This window comes from Trichoplusia ni, chromosome 8 (genome assembly GCF_003590095.1).
Source record: "Trichoplusia ni isolate ovarian cell line Hi5 chromosome 8, tn1, whole genome shotgun sequence".
Lineage (NCBI taxonomy): Eukaryota > Metazoa > Arthropoda > Insecta > Lepidoptera > Noctuidae > Trichoplusia > Trichoplusia ni.
Genome location: NC_039485.1, coordinates 2,488,298 through 2,506,354, shown reverse-complemented (window position 1 = coordinate 2,506,354; position 18,057 = coordinate 2,488,298). Strand labels below are relative to the sequence as shown.

The following is an 18,057-nucleotide window of genomic DNA, read 5'->3' as shown; positions in this document are numbered from 1 at the left end:
AATATTGAGGCGTTCGTAACCTTCCATAAAATAAATGACTCAACATACTTTCACTTTTGTCGTCGCGGCATATTCCGGATCGGAATACCAATCAGCGTTTTGTAGTCTAGACAACATTTATATCGCTCTTTCCAATTACTTAATACAAATATGTATTTATGTACGTATTTATAGTGGGTACGTATGGAATAATTAATTTTAGCAAAAAAATCTTTATTGCTTGATCCCAACTGTCCTTTTGCTAGATTTAATCGTATTTTTTTCCCATTTTGTTTCTTAGAAAGTCATTCACCAAAATAGTTTGAGAATACCTACTTAAAAGTACCACATAGATTATTAATAACCAAAAAAACAACAAAAAGTCATCCCTTACAATTGTTCAAGATAACAGGTACAATAAATCAAAACTCATTATAATACTATACATTACTCTATAAACTCAACTGCAAATTAGAGCAATAATAGTCTCACGGAAAACCGGTCTCATAGTAGACGCGGCCTTACTCCAGCCCGCACATGTGCCGATTGTGCTGACATTTACGTAGTGCGCTCCGTACCGCCGCAAAGACGCGCGTCCGCTCGCGCAGAAAAAAAAATACCGTCGAATTTCAAATTTAAATCAAATTGCGTACACATTTTTATTCGAAAAATAGAGGTGCCTATGTTTTTTTTATTCGAGTGTTCAGTTATAATTTTACGTTCGTTAAAACTGCTACTGGAATTGCGTATTTTGGATGTGAATTCGCTAGGGGTCGTTTTCCCTGGGAGAGTATTGCTATAGCAACGAATTTACGTCAAGTTCATGGGCGACTGGTGCATTTTCGCTCGATAATGAGTAGTTTTGGAGATTGCTGAGTTTGTTTAAAGCTGTGCCGTAACAAAGGTGAGAGTAAAAACCATATTGTTTGATTTTTTTCGATAATTTGATTAAGGAATTTGTTGTCGATTAGAAATCGATTTGTGAATAATTTTGTTTGATTAATTAAATATGTGTGTGTTTTTTTGACTTGGTGGAATTATTGTTGTACAAATAAATTGCTCTATCGTAACGATTCGTACAACTTTCGAACACGCAATCGCAATCGAATTGCCAAACGCGCTTTTAACGCACTTCCTCTGAATACCACCATTTAAGTTCCTTTTCTATATTTTAACGTCTTAGGCGGAATATTTATGTCATTATTTTTGTTTTTACGCTTAAGATAAAATAAAAATGACGCATCTGTATAAATTAAATTCAAATACATAGAAATATGCATCTTAACGCTATAGAAACTAAAGACAGGTCAGTTTCCCATACACTTAGCACAATGTCGTAATAACTTAACGCGAACTTACGTCCAGTCCTACTTACGATCGTCAATCAATATTCATCTTTATTGCATTTACTATAGAGTAGATAATGTATCACGAAAAAAACCTGTTTTAGAAACGCAGCGATTTTTCTTGGCGAGGTCTCGTTGCGTAATGAATGAATGTTGACATTGTATGGTGCTTGTATGGGAGTGGGGCTACTATCGGTACTCGCAGCTATTCGGTCCATTTGACGAAGTACAATGGTAGGCGTGTATTTTAAGTGGAGTATGGTGTAGTAGGAGTCTTTATGATCTAGGTTCGTTATGTGTAATTGTAGAGATTTAATGTGTTGAAATTAAATTGTAAATATTCTAGTATAAAAATCTAGAGACAAAGGGATAAAGTGATACCAATAAATACATGGCGGTTGAATGATAGTTTGTTTTAAAGCAATAATGACAGATATTTAACTAATTACAGTGAAGTAATTATGTTTAATGTGTCAATTTAATAATTACCGGTTCCGGTTTAAATAGGTATAATATTATGTATTGATATTTTTATTTGATAACATAAAATGAGATATTAATCTAATAAATAAAAAAATCGCATAAAACGACATTTCATTTATAGAAAAAAAAGTGCCAACCGGCTTCCACGTCAAAAACGAAATAAAAAAAAAATTGCTGTTGTTAAGAAAACATTATTTTATATTCCTTATAGACATATCATCACATCCTTACCCGATAGCACAGTATACCAGTTTATAAACCATGATCAAATCCTTTATAGTCATTTTTACGTTAAAGGTTTTTTAAGTTAAAACTTGAGTAATGTCAAAATACGATCTTCCTCGTCCCACTTCGAACCAAAACTTACTGTCAATGCACGTATACTGCATTGTAATTACATTAGGGATCCCCGTCCAAACGCACGTCGATCAAAGTCGAATTATATCGCCTCTCGAAATTCTGAAAAATAAAACCTGCTCCGGTTCTGTGACATCACTTTAGCACGTTTTTGTTGTTGGCTGATCCAATTAGGAACTTTTAGGTTATCCGTTTATATTATATAGTTTGCATTTGCGTTTTTAATAAGTGGTATTATTCCGATCTGTGTGCTTTTTGCAAAGGTATACAGCATAACAGCCTATATACGTCCCACTCTGGTCTGGTTTGAGACGTGATCATCACGACAGCTAAGTGCGGGTTGCCGATTTCAGATTCCAATATTTAGACTGCAGGTTTCCTCACAATGTTTCCCTGAACCGTCTTACAATATTTAGAAAGGAGATCTGCACCTCGTGCATACATATCCATTCATAGAACGCAAGGCCACAACAAAAATGCTCATATGGAAGAATCACCTTTGGTATACATCAGGCATAATTACAATCCTAATTATAAACCTAAGATACGGACTAATACAGTTGTGGAAGACATAAACTACTCTACAGCCTGCACTTTACTTTTTCAAGAGGCCTCCAAGAGGGAATAAAATAATAAATAAATAACAATGTGGTTTATTTAATATCATATGAACAGTAACTGTGTTGGTCACAACGTAAACTAGCGTTTTTCCTTAACCTAGTAAAGACAACATTACGTTCTATGTATGACGCGTATTATTATAAAGGTCTAATGCCATACAAGGATAATCTGCACGTCGAATTTCGGTCACAGTAAGTTCCCTTAATAGAAAGCAAGTTTAACACGATATGTTCTAGTGTAATATAATCGTATTTTATTATTTCATTGCCCTCTTTTTTATTCGTAATCTGACGAGGTGCCGAACCAACAAAACTGGTGCCAGACTTGAATCTTGTACTGTACAACCCTTAGTGCTAACAACGAGTTTATATTTATAACTAACTAGTTATTTCCCGCGACTTCGTCCGCATTGTTAAAAGATATAAGTTAGGAATTTTTAAAAGAAGCCCTCGAAGTTTAAGTTTCCCTATTTTTTCCACATTTTCCATTGTATCTTCGCTCCTATTAGTCGCAGTGTGGTGGTTTATAGCCTAAAACCTTCCTCGATACATGGTCTATTGAAACAAAAAGATTTTTTCAATTTGAACCAGTAGTTCCTGAGATTAGCGCGTTCAAACAAACAAACAAATTCTTCAGCTTTATATATTAATAATATAGAATATAGATTATGTTCTAAAGTATATTATACTTAATTACCATCTTAGCCATGACACGCTCATAGCAACTGGGAGTCACGCATTAATTTGCATTTACAAGAAATATACGCGGAATAGGTAATCTCTGTTACTTAGACCGATTTTAAAACAAGGAAGTTCTTACTTGGTCTGTTTGTTGGTTACAAACGAATAATTGCCGTTCAAAACTAGGGTATTATAATTTAGAGGTTTAAACAGTCCTCCTATTTCAATTAAATATATCTATCCGTTTCAAATTTTCTATTGCTTGACTATTGATCACCTTGTTCTGATTTCGGCCTATAAAACTGTGTGTATGTTTGTGCATGTCCTGCAAAAAATATTCCCTTGCACGAAAACCTAGAAGGGATATTTTTTTTTATTCTTACCCAGCTGACTTTATTGCGGTTTGGTCACATACTATAAGTCTTTTAAATGTAGGACACAGTTTATTATTGTTTATCAATATCCTTGACAGTTGACCCATCTAACGATCATATAACAGTCTATTGTTTCATTTATTAGGTTATGTAACGAATGTGACTGCATAATTCATTCAATAAATAATGATGATACAGTCACCAATGAAAGCGGGAAAGCGTATGTTCATTAAGGTACTGAATACAATGAAATAAAAGTGGGCCTAGACGATCATCATTACAACTTTTTAGACGAGAAAACTCAAGGGCACGTAAACGGCATTCCTTTACGACTAATGACGTCACTTTAGCTTGTCAGTTCACTACATTTGTGCGATTTCTCAGCGTTAGAACTCAGATAAATTTTTTATATCTTTATATCAATACTATAGATATTCAAAACATTTTTGGCACCGTTTGTTTAAGCTCACCAGCTCTAAGTTCAGAGCGGTTCACCAGCAACGCATACTTCCAAACGGTACCAATCCTGGCCATTCATAAATCTGCATTTATAAATCGAATATTATAGATGATAAAAACATTTCAGGTCGTTCGTAAATTTGCATTTGTGTATTGAACTTTTTTGCCGTCTGTACCATTCCTACATGGCTATATTGATGTACGGCTGTGCCATCGGTGACGCATGCCGCAGCCACGTCACCCATCGAGGCTAACGAGCGTCATTATGTAATGCAATTAAAGCTAATAAATTAATATGTTATGACAAGTTTTGGCATGTGCAACGTTGTCATAGGTTGGGCATTTTAAAGGAAGAATAGGAATGACGTTAAGAATTAAAAAAGCTTACATATTTTTGTTTTGAGCTTGAGTCGAAATTTGGTGTTTGATCGATATTTAAAATCACCACAGCTATTGTATACTATTATGATATGATTAAAGCTTGAAAATTACCTCTAAAGGGTCTTTAATTTCAAATCTTAATATTATAAATCCAATCTCCTCCAAAATAAGCACAAAATTTTATAATATTAACAGATAATTCCTTTACACATTTTATGAGAGTTATTAACACTCCTCACAGTACCTTGCTGGCTACAGATTTGTGATTTAATATTCCTCATTATCATTCATCTAACTAATATCCACACTATTCACAACGAATATTGTTGATCTACCAAAAATAGGATGCGTTGATTGATTCATGCGTGCAACCCGACAAGATCAGTCAATTAACAGTATCGCCGCTTTTCGTCAAAGTTCCGCATTTAGTCTACCGTAACTATAATTATAACGAACTTTTAAATTCTGGTAATTTGACTTGATAATTAATTTTGTAATTTTTTGGAAGACCATCGTTTGTGGGTTTGGCAGTTTTTTGTGGTTTAAATGTTTATAAAATAAAAAATATTGTGTTAATGGTGTGCAACGCAAAGTTATTGGTTCAAACCAAAAAGCACTCTTGTTATAAGTCCCCATGTAATCAAAATGTCAACTACCTTCAGATTAAATTTTTACCAAACGGTAAATGTAGGTTATTAATACAATTATCTCAATGTTCGTCGTATTGGATGACTCAATAAATCCAATCGATTCGTCCCTTTCATTCAGAATCCATTACCTATTATTCCGCCATGTCAGATATCCGAAATTTGTGAGATTTCATTTGTATTCCGAAAACTTAATGGTATCTGATGGTCATTTGTTTTAAGGAGCCATTATTAAGATTTTCGTTTAAAATGTACAGTAAATTTAAATATTAGCTCTGAATTGTTCCCCAATGGCGGTCGTTCTACATTAAAAAAATTTCTCTTAAAAATACCTAATGATTTTCTTATCGAATCGAAAATGGTCGACGCCACGTCATTTACTCTTAGCCGTTCGTATATAAAAGTGACAACGACCATTTCTCACTTAAATTGAGTTGAATGGAAATTGGATGTTTAGGTTCAAAGATTCTATTTACTGCTTGTAAGTCGGATATCACTTCCTATTTTTCTTCACTCCATATTCAGCAGCGTTCCAAATCTGCCAGCTCCATTGGGAATAGTAAAAATACGGAATCGATTACGTTCTAGATTTAGAATAACTTACACGTATAAAATCGAGGCAGGAAAGTCGATGTCCAAATCCAAGCGATTTCTAATTTGACATTTATTGAACAGACATAAGGTCTATATATTTTTGGACATTCTTATTGTCTTTATTTGTATCTACCATTTTGACAATGAAATTTCTATTTTCGCATCAAGAACCATCAAGCACATAAGCTGGCCTCTTACCTATGCATCCTTTATCTGTTTTCTCTGCTAGCTTATTAATGTTTTTCCATAGCACAAAATTCTTGGCCAGTCTTCCAGAAGCCTTATTATTTTTTAACAAACGAACCTCAAGAGATACGCTAATGTTGATTTGACATGACTCCCTCGGGTTAATCTGTCACGTTTCAGACTTTGATAGTATTGAACTATCTTTATATTAATTAGGTATATTACTATCTTAATTCTTATCTGTATTACATACTGTTTGCATTATAACTGTAAAACGGTAAACATAATTTTCAGTACGAAAACACTTCTCGCTTTTCATCTAGAAATAATTTAGACCTAATAGCTGGTACTGGTGATGGGCTCTCTTTTTCGCACGTAAGCTTCAAGTCTGCTGATTGCGCGTTTGGTCGCTTTGGGAGGCTGTCAGTGCAACCATCCCAACTCCCTCCAGAAGCGCAGAAGTCTTCCTAATGAGTGTTAGACAACATGCATACGAATAGTTTTCCTCTACAATACAAATGAAAATCACAGAATTATTTTATCTATCACTTTTTAACAGCCATTGAAAAGATGAGTAGCCTACTCTCACTCTGAAGCAGAGAAAAACCAAGTAATATTTAACAATAGAGGTTTTCGTTTTGCAACGGCCCGATGGTTTTATTGTGGTCCCGTCATTGTCAGAATTTTTTTGCTTGTATTGCAAAACGTGAGATTCCGATAGAATTTACTTAACGCTATTGTGTTTGGATAAAATACAAATATTGAGGTGTGAAGTGTATCGTGAGTAAAAATGTAGAGACGGAAATTTTATTGGAAAGTACTGAGTTACTTAAGACTTATTATTTGCCAAATGATTATGCTCTTTATTGCCGTATATGTTTTATCAGTTTTAGTGTTTATTACTTAGGTAGAGTCGCAATCACTGTTAAGAGAAATGTGTCAAAAGCCAAAGATCGAGACCAAGTAGTGTGACAATAAATCTTTTTTTTGCAAGTCTTCACATTTTTTCCGTCCTACTGTTCTAAATTATAGAACACTGTAGATAGCGCACTTACAGAGAAAAGTTCTGTAGTCAAACATTTTTTAAGCGCCTTCTTTGTGCCTACAAGAAATACAAACATTTTGGTTTTGCTCCTTATTGTATTGTCTTAGAAACCAGAAGTGAGGACAGGTTTTTAAAAAGAAAGCACGGTTACGTCACAAATAATTAAACCCAATCATTACAAAGATAACTTGAAGTTAATACATCAAACTCTAATTACTGCAAAGGAATATGAATGGCAATTATCGAAATAACAATATGGCTGCTATGCTGAATAAATACAACGAAGGTCACGGAGATGTTCCAGCGAAGCCAGCTGACAGCGGAGAGAGAGCGTTGCTAAGCGCGCTCCGTCTTTTATAGCAGACTGCTTGTCAAATCCCAGGTTCGAAAGAGGTTTCACTAAGGATCTTGAAGGAGGTTTCACTTTGAAAAGGAGGTTTCGTTAACACGGCCGTTCCTGACAGCGAGGCGTCCTCGACCGCATCTTGCTTGGAGTCTTCACTAGCTCAAGCATCACCAGACTGCTGACACTCTCAGACTAGAAATAATCATCTGCAAAATGACAACAACACATACTAAACATTTGTTTTCTTGCGACACTTGTGTCGAAGCTGGAAAACAGAAACCATTTGAAGTGATTTTGTTAAGTACGCGATAGTGAGCGTGCACTCCCACCATCAAGTACCTACCCATCAAGCGAACAGAAAGATTTCAGGAATGTTATTGAAATGGTAAACTTAAAAGCTATGACTTAAAAATATTGCACAGCAAAATCAATGATTCTTAAAAGTAAATAAACTTAAAAGCTAAGACTTAAAAATACTGCACAGCAAAATCTGATTCTTAAAATTAAAAGTAAATGGAGCTTAGTAACATTCCAAGCAATGAAATTCCCAACTTTCATTGTGTAGAATGCTAGCCAAGATAAACAGATGGTATTGAAGCTGATATACTTAACCAGATCAGAAGGCATGAACTGTAGGTCCAGGCCAAACAGAAGCCATAAGCCAGAGATTCAGACCAAACAGAAGCCATGAACCATAAGGTCCAGGCCAAACAGAAGCCATAAGCCAGAGGCTCAGACCAAACAGAAGCCATGAACCATAAGGTCAAGGCCAAACAGAAGCCATAAGCCAGGGGCTCAGACCAAACAGAAGCCATGAACCAGAGGTCCAGGCCATACAGAAGCCATAAGCCAAAGGCTCAGACCTAACAGAAGCTGTGAACCAGAGGTCCAGGCCAAACAGAAAACTTCCTGTTGCTCCGCATTCTCGAAGACAGCACAGCATGCGTCCAGCATGACTCGCCGCGCCAGAGCACCATACGCCCGGCAGCCGCAGCGGAACTAGCCAGCAGTTCCAGCTCGCAGCGATGATGTAGCTGTACACGTAGGAACTTATAGGGCTCCCGCATGCCAGAGTCCAGCATTGCTGCGCTCCACGAAGCCTTCTACAGAGTCGCCAGCAGCGTACGCTCGTGGTTGTTCTGGTTAGTGTAGTCGTATTGACAACGCTGATTGTCTGTAAACAATTCTGAGGCACGCTGTCTCCTGAGAGACATAAATGCTTCTCGATTAGGGTTACGGTTGTCAAATGTTAGATCACACACTATAGAGCATGATACTTGTGTAGAAGCCTACCAGCCACTCCATTTTTCTTGAGCTCGGCCGCTCCTGACCATTATCAACAAAACGTCCAAAGTAATCTATTTCAGTATCTACGAAAGAAATATTTTTAAATAAATAAAGTCCTTAAGCAATTCAATTTGACATAGGTATAGTAACAAAAATTCAAATAAGTCCGTTATTTTAAGTTTCCCATTCGAGTATCAGTAACACCTCGTGACTATTATTGCAACTTTCAGATCGTCAGACAAACCTTTTTGGTATAAAACGCAAAAAAGACTTTCGGCATATGTCATGAACTTATTTAAATGTTACACATAACCTCAACGAGCTAATATTCAACCTAAGGCCCGATCACGCGTGGAATCACGGCAGCTATATGAGTTATCACAACGTCTATGACCACTTCATGGACTACGGAACACATTACGATGTTTAGAATCGAGGTACGAGGTAACGCACGAGAACGCTCACGGTGTTTATGCGATGATAAAACGATCTACTTCTCAACGTGCGAGAACAATTACGACACGATCGACGCGAATCGTTTTGGTTTTTAACACTTTTTCAAACGTTCGGGCATGTCTCGGGAAAAGCAGAATAAAAATAAAAAGCTCACCGATACTCGTGGCACAGTCAAAAATAAAATTTGCAGTAATTAGATGAAATTCAACAAATCCTTTACTTTAACTGAAAACAGATGGCACAAACAGCACAAAGCACGTGGTCTATCCCACTTCTGATCTTAGAAACCAGAAGTGAGGACAGGTTTTTAAAAAGAAAGCACGGTTACGTCACAAATAATTAAACCCAATCATTACAAAGATAACTTGAAGTTAATACATCAAACTCTAATTACTGCAAAGGAATATGAATGGCAATTATCGAAATAACAATATGGCTGCTATGCTGAATAAATACAACGAAGGTCACGGAGATGTTCCAGCGAAGCCAGCTGACAGCGGAGAGAGAGCGTTGCTAAGCGCGCTCCGTCTTTTATAGCAGACTGCTTGTCAAATCCCAGGTTCGAAAGAGGTTTCACTAAGGATCTTGAAGGAGGTTTCACTTTGAAAAGGAGGTTTCGTTAACAATTGTTTCTCTCTACTATATAGTTTTTTACGCAATATATCATCAATTTAATAAGGAAGCCTTTTCCTAGCTGTGAGTGTTATCATTACGAGAAAAACTCTCATAAAGTTCTAAGAACCCGGTGAGTAACAGGCACATGTCAAGAGGATCCCTGAATCATCTGTAATAGAAAGCTGCACATTTCTCTCGTACTACCGGCAGATGGCACGCTCGACCCCACCCACCAATAAAAAGGTCACGAGCGGTTAATTTTTCACACCTGCCCCCTGCTACACTCAGTTGTTTCTTGGGATCTCTAAATATTAGAATGAAACGCTTCTTAATGATATATGGCAGTGAAATAAAGGCATGTTGAATGGCTTAGAATGATTTAAGACTAAATATGAAAATAGAATAGATGATGATAAAGAAGTGGAAATGTAGTGTGTGTTGGTCTCCTGCTACATCGCATAAAAGAAAAATATGGCCGATAATTTCTTATTAGCTAAGATATTTTTTTGAGGTTTAACCTTAAGGGTAGTTTACCTTTTTTTTGCAAAAAATCCGTTTACTGTTTTCATTTACAAAAAGCATTTCAAGAGCAAATGACAAACTTTAACATCAAAAATTATTCACCAATTCATAAATCTTCCTGAATAACTTTTACGGTCTGAACAATTTCCACGAAAATTAAAATATAAATTCACATCATACGGAACTCGGTACGCGTCGCGCACTCACACATGCCAACTTTTTATTAAGATTGGTGGCAATTATACACGGCGCCATGCGCGTTGCTCGAATTACTCCCACAAATTGAGTTTAACTCGAAATACGTAGTTCGTGTTGAGTCAAATTAAGTTATGCTTACTAAGCGCATGTGATTTCTGTTGTTGTGTGTGTAATTAACAACTTGTACTTTCAAACGACGCCTTTACACTTTCATTAGACTTTATCGAATGCGAATTTGAATATTAAGCTGTAGGAAGTTGAAAATCGAATTTTGGTAATTCTTTTTAAATTTGAATTCGATTTTTCGGCCTCACTATTGTTTGATTTGATTCGGTATTGAAACGAAAACGAAATGAGTCGTCATGAAGTACAACTTTATCGCTTGCCCGTTTTTAAACGTGACAGAATAACCAACAGAACTTATCACGTGCTTAAATGCAGAATGTAGATGAGTAGACACTTTAGTTAGACTCTTTGTTTCAGCACCAAACATAATTATGAAGACTTAAATGTTGTCAGTGTTAAATTATCATTTGAAAATTGTACGTCATACAATATTTTCGTTGATATTCTGCTCTTCTGTAGCATACAATTAGAGCTTAAAAAGACCAGGCGTATTGTTCTAAAAATAAAAGCAGCTCAAATTGAAATAGACGGAGGGGTTTTAATATCAAAGAGAATTAACATGTAGTAAAAATGCTGTAGTTCCTAATGAGTATTAGGAGGTAGTATTAGGAGTATTAGCATCTGGAGATTTTTGTTAACTATTGGGGCACAAAAGAAAATCCTTGTGTGGGTTTCATTAATTTAAGTCACATATACAAAGACGTAAGGTTTGGTTAAGGTTTGATCTCTGGGTAGAGATCAAACCTGTCAATATAGCATTGTAGAAGCGAGTCGGCGTATCGTGGCGTCTCACTTCCCAAACGGCAAAAGTTTGCCATAAAAGTGCATGCAAAATCCGTAGTCACACCATAGAGATAACGAAAATGCCACTGGAAAAATCTACAACAATTTTCACGGGACTCAGAAGCGAACTTCGTTTATTTTTTTGCCGATGTTTGCTCCAAATCTGAATTCTGCAGTTTCATGTTGGCAGATAAATGTGAAAAGGGAATTCTAGAATCAGTAGTTTATAGAACGGAGAAAAATCCTTTAAAGGAACGTTAAACAACAAATAAGAGACAAACAAGCTTTTTAGTTTATTACATTGTTTTCATCGCTCAATATCCATTTCAATGGTCAAATAAAATTTATGGACACAATTTTGACGACTGTTTGCGTCGAAGTTTCTAAACGCCAGTAAAGTGATGTGAGTATGTGATTTAGGCGAATCGGAGACTGATAAATGGACTTATACCATGATGACGAATCGTTAAAGTTATTTTCCGCCGTTCATTTGTAGGTATTTGTTTTATCGTATTTGTGAGAAAAACCTGTTAGCTGTTGGTCAGTTGTTACGTGACTAATTCGCGTTGACGGTCAAGGACAAAATTAAGAAAACACGTGATGTTAAGAAAATTGTGGGTAACGAAAATGATAAATCTCCTTGCAAACCTAATAAACATACTTAAATACAAATAACCTGATTCTACATTTGGGTTGCAAGAGCTATTATATCTTTCCTCCTATTATGTCATCAAATTCAGTGAAGTAGCTAATGGGGTGATTTTGTCACACAAATGTCAAACAAATCAAAACGAAAAGCGAAAATGGTTTGTTCTATTTGCCGAAATTGATAGACAATAGGATTAGTTTGATGACCAAAAAACTGTTAAAAATCGTTTATTCCATAGGATTATACCTGACACCTTTCATCCACTATAGATGCTACCAATTAAAAATATTCATAAAACTTTATAATTGCTATCTCGAATTGAAATCTAAATGGGAAAACTTCACGTGCAAATCTCTCAGGGCGAGGTGGAAATGATTTAATTAATCTATTGACTGTCCGACAGTATTATTTCAGTTGAATCATATTGATGTTACTTTTAAATAGAATTGTTTTATGGAATCTATTAAGACAAAATAAATAAATACGAATAACTATAATTCATATGGAAACCGTGTTGAAGAAAAATAAATGAAAAATCGGGCATAATAGAGTTTTCCTCTATCCCTGCGTTGAAATGTTTCATTCCAATAACTGTTTGTCATCTTCAAAAACTTGAGGAAATATAGTATTTTAGCTTCTTCTCTATCTTTATGTCATTTCATCGTCGAGCTCATGATGAATGTAACTTATCGAGACAAGTGACAATTGGTGTGCTTAATTTTATTTTACTTTAATGCTCACCAAACTCCTAACAAAAATTTGTCACTTGGCCTATCCAACAAATGTGATTTCTATGTGTTGTATCCTCTCAGAAAAGATGGCCTTGAATCTTTTTCACAGTGATGAAAAACTTGTGATTCATAGAAGATACCTTTAAAAGGTTTTTGAAAAGAAAACCGTATTTGTTAGCTATTGTAAGTATAGCGAATATAGGCCATCTATAATGGGTAGTGTCTATTATAATACCTTGTCGCAAACACAATGTGCTGCATTACGCCCCCACTCCAGTTAGACCAAGATCCTTGCAGTAAGCTTACATCTTACTAGGCATTAACATGCAACTGTCAGTACATACAAAAGCCATTGTACCTTGTGTCGCATCATGTTTCAGCCTCCTAGAGTAAATAAGATGTCTTTTGAAACTAATTTTCTCTCATGCTCTTCCTCATAATCAAATAGCAAGCCCGAGGAATTCGCCCATGATATGAATAGACTACAATATTGACTCTGTTCGGTTTTGTCATCATATTTTGTTCCCAAAAATAGTATCTACGTATGTAATTCTACGGCTCAAGTGAAATCCTCCGCGAAACCCAGAAAATCCTGGATAATCTGGCAAGAAACCGAAAAAGGTTTTCAATCTCTTTTGTAGGCCAAGAATCCAAGATCCAAACCGACTTTCATGTAGTTGTCTAAGTACGGGCTCAATACTAAAATATTATTGTTAGATAAATAGTAATAAGAGGTTTAATTTTATTTTCGGAGATCGTATCAAAATGTATTTTGCCGGAGGGATTGGTAAACGTATTGAGTTATACCTATGTTAGGTTAGATAAATAAGGTATCGCATTTTTGGTCACCGCACCCGGTTTTAACGGATCGAATTAATATTTTGTTATTTATGATTAATACGCCGTTGTTATGTTAATTCAATTTCCCAAACGTTATTTTTCTGTTCGTTATCCGATTTGAGTTTATTTTTGGCCTCAAGGATTTCTTTCGCCTGTTATTTTATATATAACTGGTATGATGCTTCATGTTCAATAAAAAATATTTATACCAGTTTCCAATTCGAGTAAAAATCCTTTTTATTAAAATTTTATGCTCTCCATTTTTTCGATAGCCTCTTTAAAACTACTTGAAGCTTTATTTATGACTTTGGAACAAAAGCTTGACCGAAACGTAAGTACTTTTGTAAAGTAAGACAAGGGAAAAGGTGCTTACTCGCTTCTCCTTTAAAGTTTTTATCATCAGAAAGTGTTCTTTATTTTCTTACTTCATTGAGTTTAAAATTGAGTGCAGTGTGTTTGTGACTTTTTAATTATTGGGAATGGTTGCGAAATTAATAATTTCGGCTGTGGTTTTTAATTTATCGACTTCATTGTTAACAATATCATCGTTTTCTTTTATTGAAATTTACAAAATTATTGTGTGAATAAATTCGTGTTGAAACATTGAACTTCTCCTACTAACTCAACTGATCATTTATGATGAATAGCCAATGAGATGCGGGAGTATACCGCATTCTTTGTGTGTAATGAATTAAAATACACAAACTTTTAAAAAGACCTGCAGTTTCTTACCAGACCGAATGAAACTATTCCTCTTGTGGAAGGAAGATACCGCTTTAGCCCGTACATTCGGAGTCTTGCTTCGATACCAACAACATCCTAAATCTAAGGGTTGATAGTAAAGCCCTTACATAAGCAAACACATTACACAATGTACCAGTAATTGGTGTTTAATTATCTGCAACCTAACTCCGGCTTCTACCAAAACATCGTTTGTTCCAACCAAAATTTCGTCTTTCATAATGATCGTGAATGTTGACTTGTACATTAATTATTACATCGTCATTACTCTTGTGTTATCTTAGGTAGATATAGGTGTGCCATATGTTCTTCTCAGGTCTGGTTTGTGAATAAATTTTAATTGACGTTTGTCTTACGAAATGAAACGTCGTTTTGTAGAAATAATGTTAACTCCCTCCTTGTTCCAAAAAATCATGTGGGATCAGGATATTCACTGTTTATTAAAACTTCAATATCAGAAAAACGACAACATCACTGTAAAAACTCAGAACTTTAACAAAAGTTTTAGATATAATATGGCATAAACAAACTAATTCATATCTACAACCACTTTCTCCACTACATATAGAGATTCAACCAAAAAGGTTGACACACATAACATGCGTATCCACCTCACGTAAACAACATAGTATTAGTAGCTAACATATTAACCACGCAAACTAAAGCCTAGATAAAATGAACTCTATGAGGTCGACATAAAGGTGATTTGTAGATAAAGTTTCTACGAATACCAAAGCCTGGTCGACCTTAACGGGTTACGTAAGCGTACGTTCTAAGCAAACAGGTTTTATGCACCTCTGAGGCAGAAGTAACAGACATTTTTTTGTGGCATCTAAATTCCGTAAATACGGTTCGGTTGTATTTCGATACCGTTTTTTACTAACCTAGCCTAATGGGTTAGGATTTAGCTTGTTATTATTTTATTACAGAACGTTTAAATTGTTTTGCAGAAGCATTCTGACATGTAAATGTGCCTTTAAGAATTATTGGACTAGGAGAAAACTCTTTGATTGATCAAGAAGATCGTTTTTTATTTATTGTTACATACTCGTAGCTTGAGTGGAAACGTGGGAAACTTTTTAACAATACTTGTTAGTTTTATGTAACTATAAGTATGAATATTACATAGTATTTGATACAATTATTCTTAGATTTCTGCTAGCGCCTAGTACATAGGCGCCTTGTTAATGGAAGTATTTTCCTCTTATACCTATACGGCTAGGTAATTTTTTCTTGTATATTTTAGTTCCGCATTCTGCTTGATAAATAAATGGACACGTCATCGTATTGTATATTTTAATAAATTAATATTTTCTTGAATAGGCGTGATTAACACAAGCTACATCTATTATATCGTTGTTCTTCGGCAGTTGAATTCAAGAACTTGATTTTAATCAAAGGTAATTAAGAGGTATTTTATTGGTTTATACTATCCTTCACCATGTGGTAGCAAATTTCCCAAAAGCAGGAAAGTTACATGTTGTTGCGTGCGACTTTGTCCGCGGCATGAAGATATATTCGGATTAATAGTTTTAGAGTGCACACAACTTCTCCTCCTTTAAAAGATATGTTCCATATCTCTTTGTTGCGATATAGATACTAGAGTATATGTGATATATATTCAATCATCATCAGCCCATACCCGTCTACTGCTAGCCATAGTCCTCCCCAATTGCACGCCATCGAAATCTATCTTCGGCTGCTCGCATCCAGTTCCTGTCAGCCATCTTGCACGGATGTAGATATTCTATAGCCTTTTACACTACTGGGAAGCAATAGTTTCTCAGAATCAGGTATTTTTTTTACCTTTTACACAAGCCTAAATAGAATTTCGTCCACAAACTTCCGTAAAACCAAAACATTTCATTCTATCTGATAATAACCCTGACGGAAAACCGGCCCGGTTTTGTTACGTTAGGGACGCGAACCGGACTCGCTTTCTCAAAGGGTTGACACCTCACAACCCTCGCAATCAATCTTTAGAATATGTTACGCGGAAAAACCTTTACAAAATTTGACGTATTTTTGTAGAGCATGATAAATTATATTTTTGCTCATACGGTTGGTGACTCAACTGACAAGAAATTACCTGTTCTCTACTTTTTAGGTTAAGATGCTGCCTCTTTGGTCGAAAATAAAAAAACTTTGAGTTTATTATCCGAAAATAAGTTTTGAATTTCTTGGGATTTCTAAGTTCAACATTTTTTTTTTTTACCCGTTTCAGTCTCCCTTCATTGCAAACGTCTTGCTCTACAAAATAATATCATATATAAAATTGCATTCATATTCAATTCTTCTCAGTCAAATTACCACTAGTTAGGTTATTCAACAGAAGTAATAAAGGCCTTTTATTCGGTCACCGAATGTTCCAACGAAAGACTCAAAAGAAAATCCGAATTGAAATGAAACAATAAACGGGTATTCATGAGACGAAAAAAGGAAAAACTTTAAAAATAAACGAATGTTGAAGAAAAGTTGTGATTGTTCGCGCTTGTATAAATTTTCTGGTAATGTGTGGAGTTCTGCCGGTTCTCAGTAAATTTATGCTTATTTAGAGTTTGTATGTTGTTTTTTGTTTGTGAATATTAATTTCGTTGAGATCGAGTGTTTTTCTGTATTTATAATTAATTTAATTAAAATATTTTCTGTGGCAATGTAGTGTTAAAGACGCACGTATAAAAGTAATATTAAAAGGGCGATTTAGCATGACCAGTGTCTCCTAAAACGAGGTAAATTAGTCTTTTAAAGTATATGCATGTACAGATAGTCGGTATTTAGCGTAGTTCTCGTTACCTAGCCCATGTTTGTTAATGCTATGCATTTTATTATTTCCGGATTGGAAATCACCAAATGACTCCTCTCGCTTTGGTTTGAGTGGGAAAGAGAGTTAGACTTCTACTGGTTAGCCTAAAAATGTTCCTTATTCTGCCCGCTGTATGCCATGAATTAAAGAAACTTCGAAAACCTGTTAAGTGGTTTAGGCGTAAAAGATCGAGACTGTTAATCCAATGACATACATCAAATCCAAACACGGATTAAAACATGCCAAAACAGTATCCAGATTTAACATAATCTACCTACCTATTACACTACGTTTACTAACAAATAAAACACACGTTTATTCGTCACTAATTGGATTACAAGGAAACCACATAATGCGTCACGTTATGACTCATCTAATTGACTTTGTAGTTGACAATATGTGACCATTGCCTAGACTATTAAGTACCAGGTATATGTAAGGTATTGTACACTCGATAAGGGATTAGGTTAAACACTTTATTACAGACATTTGGATGGCTTTAGTATTCGTATGTCTAGGTCATTAAGTGGAATTAGTGTTGTATTAGTTAATTATTATTGATTATTTGATTACATTATTGTTTTGAAGGCTGTTTAACGGCATTTTAATGTAATGCTGGCCATTAATTTCTTTTATTTTAATAAATCCATATTTATATATTAAAAATAAAAGGAATAGGTTCCCACTACTTCGTCATAGAATCAGATTTCAAATTTTAAAGATTATTTCATATTTACGCCCAAATACACATGGGTAATTATTTGAAATAAGTAATTAAATATTTTTACATACGTATACACATATGAAT

The 18,057-nt window shown here is 35.1% G+C and overlaps 1 protein-coding gene across 1 annotated transcript in view; it reads left to right on the top strand.

Annotated features, from left to right (window-relative positions):
* Nucleotides 1-265: 265 nt before the first annotated feature.
* Nucleotides 266-18,057, top strand: part of LOC113496443 (chaoptin-like) — a 67,694-nt gene continuing 49,902 nt past the window's right edge. The window contains exon 1 of the mRNA XM_026875665.1: nucleotides 266-883. The gene's annotated coding sequence lies outside the window, so the exon portion shown is untranslated. The remainder of the gene's footprint in view (nucleotides 884-18,057) is intronic.